This window comes from Cyrtonyx montezumae, unplaced genomic scaffold (genome assembly GCF_038088225.1).
Source record: "Cyrtonyx montezumae isolate F1298 unplaced genomic scaffold, pur_monq_1.0 scaffold_36, whole genome shotgun sequence".
In the NCBI taxonomy this organism is placed as follows: Eukaryota; Metazoa; Chordata; class Aves; order Galliformes; family Odontophoridae; genus Cyrtonyx; species Cyrtonyx montezumae.
This window is the reverse complement of record NW_027072041.1, coordinates 11,794,519-11,809,832: the sequence shown is the minus strand read 5'-3', so window position 1 is coordinate 11,809,832 and position 15,314 is coordinate 11,794,519. Positions and strand designations below refer to the sequence as shown.

General features: G+C 41.5%; 1 protein-coding gene across 1 annotated transcript in view; it reads left to right on the top strand.

Annotated features, from left to right (window-relative positions):
- Positions 1 to 15,314, top strand: part of CAST (calpastatin) — a 356,278-nt gene that overhangs the window by 118,436 nt on the left and 222,528 nt on the right. The gene's annotated exons all lie outside the window — the stretch shown is intronic.

Here is a 15,314-nt window from a genome sequence, read left to right as displayed (position 1 = left end):
AGGGACCCATGAGGATCACCCTGAGTCAACTACACACGGCATCACCTGAACCCAAACCTTGTGTTTGAGAGCAGCATACAAACACTCCTACAACTCCAGCACCGTGTCCGTGCCCACTGCCCTGTGCAGCCTGTTCCATGCCCACCTCCCTCTGATGCAGAGCCTTTCCCTGACCCCCAGCTGCCCTTCCCTGACACAGCTCCATGCTGTTCCCTCTGCTCCCTGTGAGGAGCTGTAGTTTGTGATGAAGTTGCAGTTCCCTCCACGCTGTACTAAAATACCTCTTCATATCCACATACACCATACACATCTCACACAGCCCATTTTCTTCAGGCTGCTTCTTCAGCTTTTCCTTTTTCTGAAGACTATTTCCTGGCCAAAATAAGCCAAGGAAATGTGGAGTAATAAGAAAGGTAATGGTAACAACGTCTCCTGACCATACAATGTGTGGCTCCATCCTTTCTCATTTAGGGATGGCTTACTAAGTCCTATAATTTGTATGGGTTTAGGTGTGTCTCTGCAGTGTCCTGTTGAAATCAAGGTTGCCTCTGTGTGATTCTTTGCAAGACTGGTTCTCTGGTATGTAAATCTTCCTTAGCATGACTGCATTATTACATAAATAATAATACCACAGGGACCAGTAGGATACAGAGAGCAGACATCAGAGGCATCTTCAGAACAGCTCAGCACAGAGGTCTTGACACTGTGCACTGAGATACATCTCACCAAGCCAAAATGCTTGCAGTGTGGGGTAATGCAGAGTCTTTATAAAGAGGAGCAGGTAGAAGGAAATATTTATTTTTTTCTGAGTGTATTGAATAGAGTTCATGTTTTTAGTTAAGTCAAGGCATCCATCCTCCTCTGTGTTCTCTGCTCCTTATCACAGATACATAATATGAAATGGTGTGTTTTTGATCAGTCAGCCAGTGTAGAACCTGGTCCCAGCTCCTGTTATTATCAGGATCAAAGTGAGCATGGGTACAATATGAAACTTAGAAAAATAATGCACAGCTGACCAGACTGACAGCTGAATCAAAGTTTGTTTCATTGCTTTGTGAGGTGAGATTGCCTAGCCCTGTTCCTCACGTTCTCTGTGCTGCAGGTTTTTGGATCTTTAAGGCTCACCTGTATATGGAAGAACCCACAATCCTGGCAGTGCATCATGAAGTTGCATCTGTGTAATTAGATGTATGATTGCACGCTGAGCTGCTTAAGCTGGCTCAGCTTTGTAAGTTGACACCTTCAGGCTAATGACAGGTTTCCTTTTGCAGCAAATTGTTTCAGCTTTTTTTTTTTTTTAATTCACTTTGCAAAAGCGAATTAAGAAACATGGGCCCAAACTGCTTTAGTGACAGATGATAACTGAAATAATTTCTTCCACTGGCACAAGAAGATAGGTAAGGAAGCATATTTTTCCTCCCATTTGAAGTGCCAACTCCATGTGCAGATGAGCTTTAAGATTTGTGCAGTTTCTAGATTTTCTGATAATTATATATTTTACTGCATTTTGAATGTGTCAAGGTAAGAAATCTAACTTAATTTTCAGAAATATAGCCACTATTTTTTGTTTGTTTTTGTTCCTGCTTCTGATAGTTGTTTTGCACACACAGAGGTCAATATCTGTATGCAAGGTCTGCATATGTTTTATTGCTGATTGAAGAGGAGAAAGGAGCATGCATGAAGGAAATATTATGCTGCTTATTTTTTGTATTATTCCCTCTTTTGTGTCCTGCTTTGCCCTAGAAGAGCTACTTGGAGAAAGGAGCTATAAAATAAGAAGCTTGGTAGCTGGGCAACAGAGTAATTCATCTATTGCCTGTCGAGGTGTGGCAGGCTAGCATCCATGCCAAAATATGTGGGGGGATATGGAAAAAAACAGATATGATTCAGAGGTGCGCAATTATACTCATAGAAAATATAACAACCCAAGGGAAATGACAGATAAAAGCAGGTTATTTTCATTCCTTCTAGTGCTTTTCCTGTGTTTCACTGGAACTGTGTACTGAAATGAGCCAAAGCACTTCTCGTTTTTCTCAGCACTGTAGAACATTTATACACACACGCACCCAATTAAAAGAGCAAGCATTAGTAGCAGTGCTAGGGCATACAGCATTTCAGCTTCCGTGCTGCTGCAGCACTTGTTTTACTTGACAGACAGTAGGGATCTGGCTAGAGGTGCAGAGATGCTGCTGCCAAAAGCGTGTATGGCACAGCCTCCTGTTAAGAAACAGGAAGGAGCTGGTAATATGCAGACAGGACATCTGTTTGCACTTCCAGCAGGGCTCGCCGGCAGTTCTCTGACACAGCTTTAGGCTTCTTGGGATTTTCTTTCTTCTGTCTGGTTGTGGCAGCCACTGCAGCCACAGCTCACATGGTGCATGCTCTTACTGCAGGGCATGATTGTAACCGCTGCTTTCAAGGGAAGGAGGGACAAATACCGTCCAAGTACTGAAGATGCTGCCTCCCATGTCATCATAACACTTGTTTTTTTTTCTTCCTCTTATAATAGTTTTCATAGTTCATTATTCGTGGCTGCGTGATGACATCAAATTCAAAACCCACTGAAGTATGAGTCCTACTTGAGCAAAACAGAATTCCTGAAGTTCTTTTGGCTAGCATTTACTCTAATGAGCACGCTTATAAAATTAAAGTAGCCAGTGTTTGGAGAAACAGACAACTAATGTTGGAAAAGCAGCCACTTGTGTTATTTGTTCCTTCTTGAACATACCCTGAGCTCTTTGTAGCTGGTGGAGCAGTGAAGGCTGCAGTTGTAACTCATGCTGCTGGAGGAGTGGTGAGTGGTGTGGCCATACTCTGTGGTCTGCTGAGAAAAGCCTCCATTTCCTCAGCGTGCGACTTAAAAATATACTTCCAGCAACAGTGGGAACAAAATCTTTCCATGTCTATAAGAAGCAATTACTTAGTTTTTGGTATTCTTCAGTAGTAAGGTAGTTGTAAGAATCTCAACACGATGCTTTAAAATTCAATGTCTCTATTGGATTGATTTTCAACTCTGACTTTCTAATCTGCTTAACCACTTGTCTAGTTCTTGTATTCCACTCATAAAAATGCCATCTGATATACAATATATGCCAGATTACACGCCTCCTATCCCTTGTCAGCACCACATCTGGTGTCATATTGCCTCCATACGCACGGTTCCTGCACCTTCCTAGGTCTTCACATAGCTTCCTGATATGGCTGTGTAGTGCTAAAGTTAAACTAGCCTCATTTGTGCTTCTGCTTTCCAAAAACCTTTGAAAATATACAAGAGCTGAAAAATTGTTAGTGGTCACTTCAATCTGTGTCTCTTCCTCCTGAAATTCCTTACGTACCAGCAGTGTTACATGAAAGGTGGGATGCACCTGTTACACACAGCACCTTGATTTAGTGGAAGTCCCATAGCTGTGATATGAATTAAATTCTGCTGGATAACGTGGAGTTGCTAAGGTAACCAAGATTTGGATGAAGAACTAGGAAAATGAATCGGACAATATACACTTCTGTAATACCAACGTAATCATGTCAAGATTATTTGACATTTTTGAAGTCAATCTTGTAATTTTGATTAAGGAGTAGCTTCTGATTTTTGTAGTTGCTGAAACTGTGTTTTGTTACCAATTTTCTGCTATATAACAAGTAGGGGGGATACCTCTTTTTGTATATTGTTGAGATGGGAAGATATTATGGTTTGATTGAATGTTTAAAAAGCTGAATAGAATGAAAGGTCCGTAGGATTTTGCTATTGTTGCTGCTGCTCAAAGAGCCTTGTGTATTTTAGGCTGTGACCTCAAGAGGCCGGTTCTGCTGATGGTTTGGTCTGTATGAAGGAGTTTGCAGGACAAAATATAAACTAAAATCATGTATATCTGAGGTAGGAACATTATCAAGTACTTGTTCTTTGCCCTAAGAATTGAGTTTAATTCACTTGAGTAACAGCAAGCAAGCCACCCCAATGGGAGCCCCAGGCCTGCAACCAGGGTGGCATAAATGCTGGCTTGACCAAGAAAAGTGAGGGACACGTTCTAGTGTCTACGCTGCTGCTTAACCAGGTACAAAGCTGCAGTGTCAGCTCGCCTTGCAGCCTTCTCGCATCCTCCAATCATCTTCCCACTGTCTTCAGGTGCTGCGTAGCATTTCCAGATTTAAAAATAGACTGAAAATTAAATCAGAAGTGATCTTGTTATTTCATGAAAAGCAGCAGCAGGGACAGACCTACACTCTGACTTACATTCGTTTTGCAAATATGTGTAATAATCTGTAATATTCTTGGTTTCTCTCATGAATGAGCTCTTTGTGATGATACTTTCTGTAAATAGCCAAGCACAAGCCGAATGTTATTAGAAGAAAATATACACAGCTTTTTCTTTTCCTCCTTGCTTTTGGTTTTAGAGATGAGAAGATAACATAATCCTAAAACTGGTAAAATAGTACTGTTATAGTGAACTGTAAGAAATGAAACTTTGTTCTTATGACACCTGATTGTTTTTTGGGTTTTTTTTTCTCTCTTTATTTTGAAGGCATAGAATCATTAAAATTTTCCAGATTCCTTGAAGTTTCTTTTATTACCACTTTTAAACATGCCTCATGACAAGTACGTTCTGTTTCATTGCTTGAATAGAACATAGATAAACATGAATCCAAGGGATTTTTTCTCTGTATCACATTTGCTTAATTCTAGACAGAGCAGCCTTGATGTGCTTTCTTGTGTAAGAGTTCAGCAGTTAAACTTGCTTCTTGTTAAAATAAATTGTTAAGGCCTTATTGTAATTTTACTCCATAAATAGAAGCACAGCCTTTTTGCAATGAAGTACATGTCTTATATGCCTCTGTTGTGCTGGAGAATCATTAAACCAATTAGAGACATGTTTTTCCTGACTATAATTTCTCAGGGACTTGCAGCCTGTAATTTATGCCTAACTTTGTATGTAGTAAGACATTTGTGTTTTCTTTTTTTTTTTTTTTTTTTGTCTTTGTCCAGATCACCCTTAAAAATAAAATTGTGCCAGATGCTGAAATACAGTTTTGGAAATAGGAGCATGCAGCTCTTGGTAGCTTTACAAAACAGCATTTACTGCTGTAGTAATAAGGTTTGTTTGTCCTGCTAGCTAGGAGTAGTTGTAGACACCAGTCAGACGCCTTCAGCTCTGTCACAGTTACTGTAATTCTGAAAACTGGAATTGTGCATCCCACTTTACTATTCTTTATTTCATTGGTTAATTGTCAGCCACTCACCTAGTTGTGTTTTGCATACATCAGTGCACTCTTTAAAGTGTAATGCTTTTTTTTGTTGTTGTTGCTAAAGTAACTTTTTTTCTCCCATTTTCCTTTCTTTTTTTTTCTTCTTTATATTGTAAGCCTGGATTATTTTTTTCCTACATTGTTGAAGGGAAGTTTAAATTTAGACATAGGCTGGAACTGCTGAAACCAGCTTATTTATGTTCAGTTGGTTTTGGTTTACATTTGCTCTGTGAAGCTTATTCATTCATCCAGAACAGTTAAGTACGACTTGGAATGTTTGCCTTCCCCATTAGTTTCCAGTCTTTAAATTTGTGTCATGCATTTGAAATGAAGACGTGACTTTTCACGGTGGAAAAATCAGATACTCCATGTGATCTGCTGCATTGGACAGCTGATCACACCATGCTGTATTATGAATAACTAAATCCATAACTAAATGCGGTATTATTAATTTTTCAAATGTCAGGAATGGAAAATTTGCTGTGTACCAATGCCTTATCATGTGCTGTTAGGACTGAAATTCTCATTGCATGTAGGCTGCTGGAAAAGCTGCTGATGGCTGCAGAAGAATGCAGATTTCATCCTAGGGACCATTAGTACCAGGCAAAATAAAAATGTATTAGTTCTGTGTGATCCTTTCTCCTCCCAGCCCTGATCCACCATCAAAATGCATTTAATTGCAAAAGCAGTTTACCTTGATGATGAAGACACACAAAATTCAAATTCCAATCTTGAGACTTGTTTCAGTGGTGCTTAGGATGATGGAAAACTGACTTCTGATGAGAAGCTGGTACATACTACACTCATACAAGTATATAATAGCAAGGACAGTGGAGCTTTGTTCCTGCTTTTGGCAGTGACTTTCAGGGAACATAATTTCTTGGCACATAATAATTGTTTACTTACCTTTGCAGTGTCTTAAATTACTCTTACGGAAGTTATGCAGTACATGCGAAAATATGATTATTATAAAATGTCTGACTTACTACAGAGGGGAACTGGAGAACAAGAGGTTGGGGCTGATTGTGTTGTTGTGCACTATACTAATTAATTTGTCCCTAATATGGAAAACCTTTTTCTGTGTGAATTATCAATCCTGAGAGTAGTTTCATTGCTAGAAACCCACTAAGCATGAAGTCCGCCCTAGGACTAATTACTAATTAGTTCCCCAGGTAATGTGAGATGGTCACGAAGAGAGGGCCAATCTTTGGAAAAGGCCCTTCTGACAGCATGACCTGCATGCCATGGGGGTGTGTGTGCTGGGCTAGGGGCTGCTTTTTTTCTTTTTTTCAGAAGGAAGGGCCTGTACATCCACAGGTGACCCCAAAGTTTTGTTCTGCAGGAGAGGAGATGCAAAAAGCCCCTCGCTGCTGGGGCAGATAACATCTCTTGCACATCACCCTGCAGTTTACCACTGCTGCAGCACAACTAAGGAGTGGCTCACTGGAACAGTGCCAAAATGAACAGTGTGGAAAAATTAACAAGCAAATGACACCAAAGCATTCTATCTGCTTGCCCTGCATTAGTATCCTGAAGCAGATTCTTCACTAGGCTGCTTGGCTGACATAGTCCCCAAAAATATGTTGGAGCACTTGCTTGGAAAGGCCTTCTATAGAAATGTCAGGCTTGCAGACTCCTGTTTATATACATATACATATGCTTCTATTTCCAGGACACCCGTGGAATAAACCTTACAGCCTCAATTGTACAGTAGATCCCTGTGGCATCTCATTAGCTTCTCTCTAAGTCACTTATTGTTATCAAAATCCTTAATGACTTTGCTCAGGATTTCATTAAGTTAGGAGCAAATCTAATTAGCTTCTTGGTGTTAACCAGAAGGGCCCTGTAGCTCTTTCTCTGGACCGAAGGCTTTACTGACAAGATAAAATTAATGTCTTCACCTTTCAAGGACACCTGGCTTATAGGGGACCTAGCTCTGTCCTGAAGGGATCCTGGCAAAGAAAACCCTGATTTCTTTGGGGATCCTGCTGCAGCTCTCAGTGCTTCCTCCAGGCACTCACGGCCTCATTTTCCAATTTAAAAGTTTCTTGTGTAGAACAGGCAAACTCTTGAGTCTCTTTGTGGGTTACTCAACCACCCCTCAGTGCCAGCAGCTGTGCGACAAACCTCCTTCCAGCCTATTCTTCATAGGAGGCAGGGATTCAAGCTCCAGGAAATGTGCTTTACTTAGTTTATTTATCTTTCACATAGGTATTTTTCTCTCTGAGGATTGTGATAATGCTCTTAGCACAACATAATGTCCCTCTAACCTCTCTTGTCATTGCAGAGGTGCAGTTTTTCTCACCTTGGCCAATGGCACAGACCTCTGTCACCTGCCAAATCAGTGCAGTGACAGCTGGGGCACCTGATGCTACTTGGCTGCCCTTAACTCCTTCATTCTGCTCCCTTGTAATAGTTTGCCTTTTTCTTAATCTCCAGAATGATTAAGCATATGCTACCTCAATGTGCATGACAAGAAAATAAATAAGTATACACCTAGTTATGTTTTACTTCAACAATCTGATGGAAATAGGAATTATCAGTCACCAGCTGTTCTTTAGCCACTTGCATCTGATTCTTCTAAGGGAAACACAAAAGGCATTTTTATGGCTGGGTTAGTCAGATAGCTATTGATGCTCCCCTGCCTGGAACAGCTCACTGCTCATGCTTCAGTGGCAGTGTGACTGCACGGTCACCCAGACCAGATCACCACTCCTGCTGAAAATTGACCTTTGCAAAAATGCTGGTTGTCAGTTGGCTCAGGAGGCTGAATTGGGTAACTCTGCAGGTAAATGATTGCTAATGCAATCGCAAGCATATTCCAACAGGAGACTGCACGGAAAAGTACAGCCATGCTTTCTACTAACAGTCCCTAGTTAGGCTGGATTCAGAAAACTGACAAATCTGAGCAAAGAGAGGAGTTTACAAAGAACAGTAACCACAACTCCCGAAATGAGGGCCATATTGCCCTTCAATAGGAGAGTGAGGATTTGTATTTTCTCCCAAGAAGTCGTGCCACTTCTTTTCCTTGCATCATTGCTGATACCACAAATTCCAGGTTTCATTCCCTTCAGCTCACTGTAAGCATTTTTTCAGAGCCCTATGCATCTTTATATATGAAAGAACTAATATGAGCATCTGTGGGAGCTTAATAAACCTAAAAATAGAAATCAGTGTATATAAACAAGCCAAGTATAAACAGGTGTGCTTGCATGATCAGTTATGGCAATGGTTGTTGAATGGACAGCAAAAGTGCTCAGTTCTTCACCAACAGCTGTTGCATCAATAGGTTAGCAGATCAATAAAGTGACCCCAAACTTCGGTGTTTGACCCAGAGTTGTGCATTTGGCACAAAGCTGCTGGACACTGATTACCTTTTCAGCTGATCTCCCATACGAGATGCCTGTAAAATAAATTGGTATAACCAGTTTCCAAGGCTCTGTGAGGTATCCTGGCAGATGACTTGTCCAGCTAAAGAGTGGCTATCATTTCTGAATGTCATCCTTGTGGTTTCTGTATGGCCTTTGCATAGGGTTGAGAGCTGCAAGACGCACATGGAATACACTGGAAACTTGCTTTTGTGAGGAGATCAGGAAGCAGCTCATGAGAAAGAGTCAGGGTTGATTTCTACTCTGTGCTGGGATAAGTCTGTGCTGACTGTGCACCCAGGTATCCTGGTAATCCACTAGTGATGTAAGGAGCTGTGGCTGCTGCCTCTCTCCCTCTCACAGTTGAAGTGTGCTTTACCTGCCATTCCTGCTGATCTCATGGCTTAGCCCAGTTTGAACTACTAGCAAGCTGCATGAAGCTCTATAGAGTTTGCCCATGGTCCAAAACAAAGCAATCTCCAGGTCTGTAACTGGGTTTCTAGGCAAATCTCTGGAAATACCTCTGCACTTCTACTGGAAATTACCAACTTGAAATGCTGACAGTAAAGTGAGACTCTTGCTAGATCATCACTGAAGTCACTGGTTCCTGCAGTTGTATATGGTCGCTATTGTATTTTGAAAGTGTAGGAAATTTCTTTTTTGTCTAGGGCTTTATAGGATGATTTGCAGAAAAATTCATTTAATACAGGGCTGAAGTAAAGAGTAAAGTGATTCAGCAAATCTTGGCAATGTTTTTAATGAGGACAGTGGTCTTTCTGTAGAACATCAGACTCTTGAAATTGCCAGCTACTTATTAGTATTTTAATGACTAAATCCTTTTTGGAATTATGGAGTCTTTCTTCTATTAGAAGTAGGGAGCATTCAGTATACTGCGATCTCATGATAATAATAAATATAGACTTAATTAAAAAAGTGTCAGTCAATTGCAAATGCAGAAAATACAGGAAGCTGGAACACAAGAATTTCCATCTGAACAGGAGGAAACACTTCTTTACTTTGAGGTGACAGAGCACTGGAACAGAACCTTGGAGAGGCTGTGAAGTCTCCTTCTCTGAAGATATTTGAAATAAGTCCATGCCTGGACACTTTCAAGTGCAACCTAATGTATGGAACCTGCTTTACCAGAGGATTGGACACAATGATCACCAGAGGTCCCTTGAACCCCCAAGATTGTATGATTCTGTGAAATAATAAGTATGATAATTAACCTTTCAACTGTGAAGTCCTCTCTTTGAGGTCTGGTGTATAACCATAGCTGGAGAGGAAACAGTTGTTCCTTGGAAATCAGCAGAAGCAGATGAGCAAGACACGAATGCATGAGGGGATTAAATGACTGCCCATAGTAACAGAAAACTGATTAGCATCCATGTTAGATCCTGTTGACTGTAGGTTACAAGCTCTTGTGCTGTTTTAAAAAGTGTTGATCTGTGAAAACCAACAAAGATAAGGAGGACAACCCAAACTGTAGTCTTACCTTTATAATTAGATAGCTTCCACAGCCTTCTGTGAGCACTCCTCAGATGAGCTTACAGCAGCTGTATTATAACTAAATTTCAACATGATTATTTGTAGGCTGAGCTTTTATTTAAGCGTGAAAACATCTGCATATTAAACAAAATAATTCATCGAGTTTTGGCCTCTAGATTGCAGGTTGTTTTGACAGCTAATTATAGACCAGTTAATTATGTTCCAGTTAGTAGACTGAAGGTTAAGGCATTTATTTATTAATGTTTTACATAAATTCAAATGAAACCAATAGTTTGAGATCTGACTTACTGGCAGAGCTGAGAGGGTTGAAATCAGTGTCACAGAGTCTGCTTGGAGGCCTGTAGCTACTGATGCTTCCCAGGGGCCAGTGCTGGACTCAGTCTTGTTCAACATCTTCATCAGTGACCTGAATGATGGGACAGAGTCCACACTCAGCAAGTTTTCTGATGATACAAAGTTGGGAGAAGTGGCTGACACACCGAAGGCTGTGCTGCCATTCAGTAAGATCAGATCAGGCTGGAAAGAGGGATGGAGAGGAACTTGATGACGTTCAACAAAGGCATGTGCAGGGTCCTAACTGCATGCATCTGTACAGATCATGAACTGACCTGATAGAGAGGAGCTTCGCCAAGAAAGATCTCAGTGTCTTTGTGAGCAGCATGTTGGCCATGAGCCAGCAGTGTGTCCTGGTGACCAAGAAGGTTAATGGTATCCTGAGGTGCATTAAAAACAGCGTGGCCAGCACGTCAGGAGAGGTTCTCCTCCCTTCGACTCTGCCCTGGTGAGACCTCATCTGGAATTCTATATTCAATTCTGGGCCTCCCAGTTCAAGAAATACAGGGAACTTCTAGAGAGTGGCTGGACCAGAGTTTATGGCCCAGTGGAGGGCCATAAAAATGCTTAAGGAGCTGGAGAATCTCCTATATGAGGAAAAGCTGAAAGTCATGAGGCTGTTCAGACTGGGGAAGAGAAAACTGAGAGATCTTACCAATGTCTATAAATATCGAATGGGCAGGTGTCAGATGGATGGGGCCAGGCTCTTTTCAGCAGTGCTCAGCAGCAGAACAAGGGGTAGTGTGCACAAACTGGAACTTAGAACATTCCACAGAAATGTGAATAAAAGCTTCTTTGACTACCTCCTTACCTGGAAAAATTTCAAATCCACCAGGATGCTCTCCCTTGAGCCACACTCTAGGAAACTTCTTCAGCAGAAGGATTGGACTAGATGTTCTGCAGAGGTCGCTTCCAACCCCTATGACTCTGAGATTCTGTGAAATAAGACATTAGTTACCAGGTACGTGAGTGAACAGTGCAATTAAATGACAAATTAGACACTTCTGAATATATCCACATTGTAGGGAATGTCATTAGAGTCCTGCTTCAACAGGAAAACAGAAATCTGTTCTGCCACATAGACCCATGTGTAAACAAACAGCATCCTATGACATCCAACACATTTATTGAATCTTTAAGGAAGAGATGTGGATCTCTTAGAGTAGGTCCAGAGGAGGCACCTCTCCCACAGAGAAGGGCTCAGGGAGCTCAGTCTGAAGAGGAGAAGATGCCAGGGAGGCCTCATTGCAGCCTTCCAGTATCTAAAGAGTGCCTACAGGAAAGCTGAAGAGGAACTCTTCTTCAGGGAGCGTAGTGTTAAGACAACAACAATAGCTTTAAACTAGAACAGTAGATTTAGATTAAATGTTAGAAGGCAATTATTCAGTATGAAGGTAAAGAGGCACAGGAACGAGCAACCCAGAGAAGCTGTGTGGAGATGTTCAAGGCCAGGCTGTATGGGGCTCTGGGCAGCCTCATCTGATGGGTGGTAGCCCTACCCATGGCACAACTGGGTGGGCTTTAAGAGCCTTCCAACCCAAGCCATTCTTTTATTCAGATCCTGAATTCTGGAATCTCTTTCCCAGGATGAGAAGTTAATGCCTCAGTGTACAACCTTTTCTGTTGCCTGTCTATGTGTTCCTCATAACCTAGATTGAAAACTGCTACCATGTGTTTGTACTTTTCAGGCAGTAAGAGCAGCACAGTTTACTCATATGTGTCTTACATAAACAAATGCATGCTCATCATGAAATCAAGTTGAGCTGTGAAACAGTTAACATCGTTGCCAATTAAGTGGTCATAATTAGACTTCAAAGCTTAAATCCCTCCTATGGGAGAAATCCACACAATTTACTGCTGTTGTTTCAACCTGTTTGATCGCCAGATCAAAAGATAACAGTGCTTCAATTTGCATTGCCATCAAGGGCACTGAGAAACGAAGGCCTTCCAAAGGAAACTTGCCCAGATATCTGTGGCAGAGCTGACAGACAAAGCCAGTGGCTTTTCCCAGCAGCTGGTCCAGCGTTCTGTCCCGTACTGTGACATATTATTACAGCATGGCTTGAGTTCTGGGAGAATTTTTATGGCCTGTCACTGAGGATTGTTGAAGGTTGTTGTATCAGCAGCTCTGGGCTGTGGGATTATTGAACTATCTCTCTTCCAACAGGTAATGGACCATCGCCCAACAGTTTTTGCACTCTAATGCAAGTTATAATTAATTAATTTAATTATTTTTATTCTTTGAAGAGGAAGGATAACAAAATATTTTGCAACTGTATTGCCACTTCTCCCATGAAGTGAGCTCTGGTTAGAAATTAGGAAAATTCCTTAATGAGGCTGAAATGTAGCAGAGGGTGAAGCCCCCTTTGCTCAGCAGTGGGCTGGTGCCCAGCCAGCTTGCCTAGGCCCTGCCAACTCAAGCTGGTTTCTCATGCAGAAGCTGGTGCTGTGGGAATTGATCCTGTGGTACCACTATATGCACACATCTTCTTCCTTCTGGGCTGTGTATATGAGACCAGCGTTCCAGAGGGCCCATTTTGGTCATGCATGAAGACAGGACTTCATGATCTCACCTGCAATAAACTGCTCCTAATTATAAGTGAACAAAGGGACTGTTTGATTTAGAAAAATCGTTATTTTTTAAATAAAAATATGTAAAAAACCTCATCAGTGTAAGTGTATAGCAGTACATTTATAAGGAAGCTGACTGTCTAACAGAGGATAATATTACACTCAAACTGCATTATTACTTTTTATTATAATGCTGGAAGCTCTTCCATACCTACAGCAGCAAGCCTGCTGTGGTTTCTGTCCATTGCTCTGAGGGATCTTGGCCAGAGTCATAGGAGAGAAGGGCTCCCACAGATTCCCAGCACCCTGCCTTTGCTTAGACGTGCTGATCACCTTTATGCCTCCATACCCTTTGCTCATACGCAAGTCTGCCTGCAGACTGTGCATGTGGGCTGCTTCCCTTTGAAGCATCACATCACTAATCACACGAGCTGTGCATGTGTGGGGTAACGGCCTGGGGGAATGGGGTCTGCAACTGTACCCACAGAGCAAACAAGAAAATCAGAAATAGATTTAGCATTCAGAAGGGTAGATAGCATGGAAAAACAGTAAAAGTTTAACGGAAATATTTGGGGGCTTAGTAAATTTAGGCATAGAATAACTTTCTCAGGTCTGCATGGAGCACATTGGAACTTACTGATCAGTAGTGCTGGCTTAGAATGAGTGTTAAATGTTTAAACTGAAGAAAAGAAGGAAAGAAAATGTACATGAGAAGCTTGCTAAAATAATGTCAGTGGATCAATCTAGATCAACAACAGCCAGAAAACCGAGAATTAAGATTTACTCACATTGTTTTGCCTAGAGATTTCAGTAGTTTCCAAACGGCAGCAATCTCACATACCACATACCTCATTCATGCTGCACTAATTAGAGACACAGAGCTAAAGATGGAATTCCAGCCTCCTAATGAAAAAGGGAAAAAAAAGCCTGGAGAAAAGAAAAAAAAAGAGGAGCAGACTTATGGGCTAGTTATTCCTTTAAGGTAACTTTACAGCGTTAGCAAACATTTCCATTGTAGCTTGTTTGATCCTTCCTGATAAGCGTGATTTATGGTTCATTTGGAAGGAGCGTAAGATATTAGTTTGGACAGCCTGCTTGCTCTATTAAGAATTTGAAGAGCTGTTAGAAGGCTCGTGTTGCTTTAAGCCATTTTTCCCATCATCTTCTTGAAATACAATGCAGTTTATTCCAGCTGCTAATGAGGGTTTGGGTCACAGAATGCATGGCTGCTGTTAAACACTTTGGAAATCCTCATTCTGTTTATTTCACAGTGTGCAGCTCTAGTGCAGGCTGTTGAATGACAACAGCACATGGGAAGAAATTAATTCTAAGTCAAAACTTAACCAAAATTATTTGTATTCTTGTGCCTTTCAGCAAGAAAACTGGTGACAGCCTTACTGAGAGAATTTTTGCACTGGTTTTAGTTCTTGTGGGATCTTTACTCACCTAAGTGCTAATTTGTACTAATTTTCTGGGCTGAATTTCCAAGCACAGGGAAGCAGGAAAGGATAGCTCTGAAAATATGCTTTGATGGTGGAAGATGCATGTGGCCATGGCCACTGCAGTCCTACTTCCCCAAACTGGGCTGAACAAGCAAAGTGGGGCAGAGAAGAACAGATTCAGTAAGAGCTGTGCCCAGTGCTGCCACTGCCTCTCTGTCCCAGGTGCAGCAGGGAAAAAACCCAAATCCTCTTGCTGGCATTTATTTTGAAGGCCTTCAGTAGCTAAAAGTCTTCTGTTTTGTGCTGGAAGCACAGTGTCCTGGCTCATCGTTCTGTAGTCTTGTTTCTGAGAGTGGAAAAAAGCAACAGAATAGGAGCAGTAATTGGCGGTAATGATGTACATTTGAGGAGAACCCAGCAATCCGGGTGGGAGAGAGAGAAAAGGCACTGCTGTGGTTCGCTTTGCGCAAATGAACCAACTTTCTTATATCCATATACAACCACTTTTATTTTTTCACTGTATGGTTGAAACTGGCAAAAGTTACTCAAGGAATTTATGTCCGGTTTCCAAGCAGCACATAAGCAATTCAAAGTGAATTCTGATTTTTCAAGCAAATTGCACTGTTAGGCTGTATTCCATCACCCAGCAAAACAACAGAGCTTAAAGGCAAACATCAGACTTCCTGCTGATTGTGTGAAGTGGAACGTGGGACTTGTCTTGAGCTGTCGAGCTGGTGTTAGCTCACTGTGCTGGCTTGCCAGCTGAAAAAATATAACAGCTAGATGCCATTTGATCACTGCTAAATACCAGCTTGAGAATTTGCAGTAGAAAGGATCAAAGATTAACGAT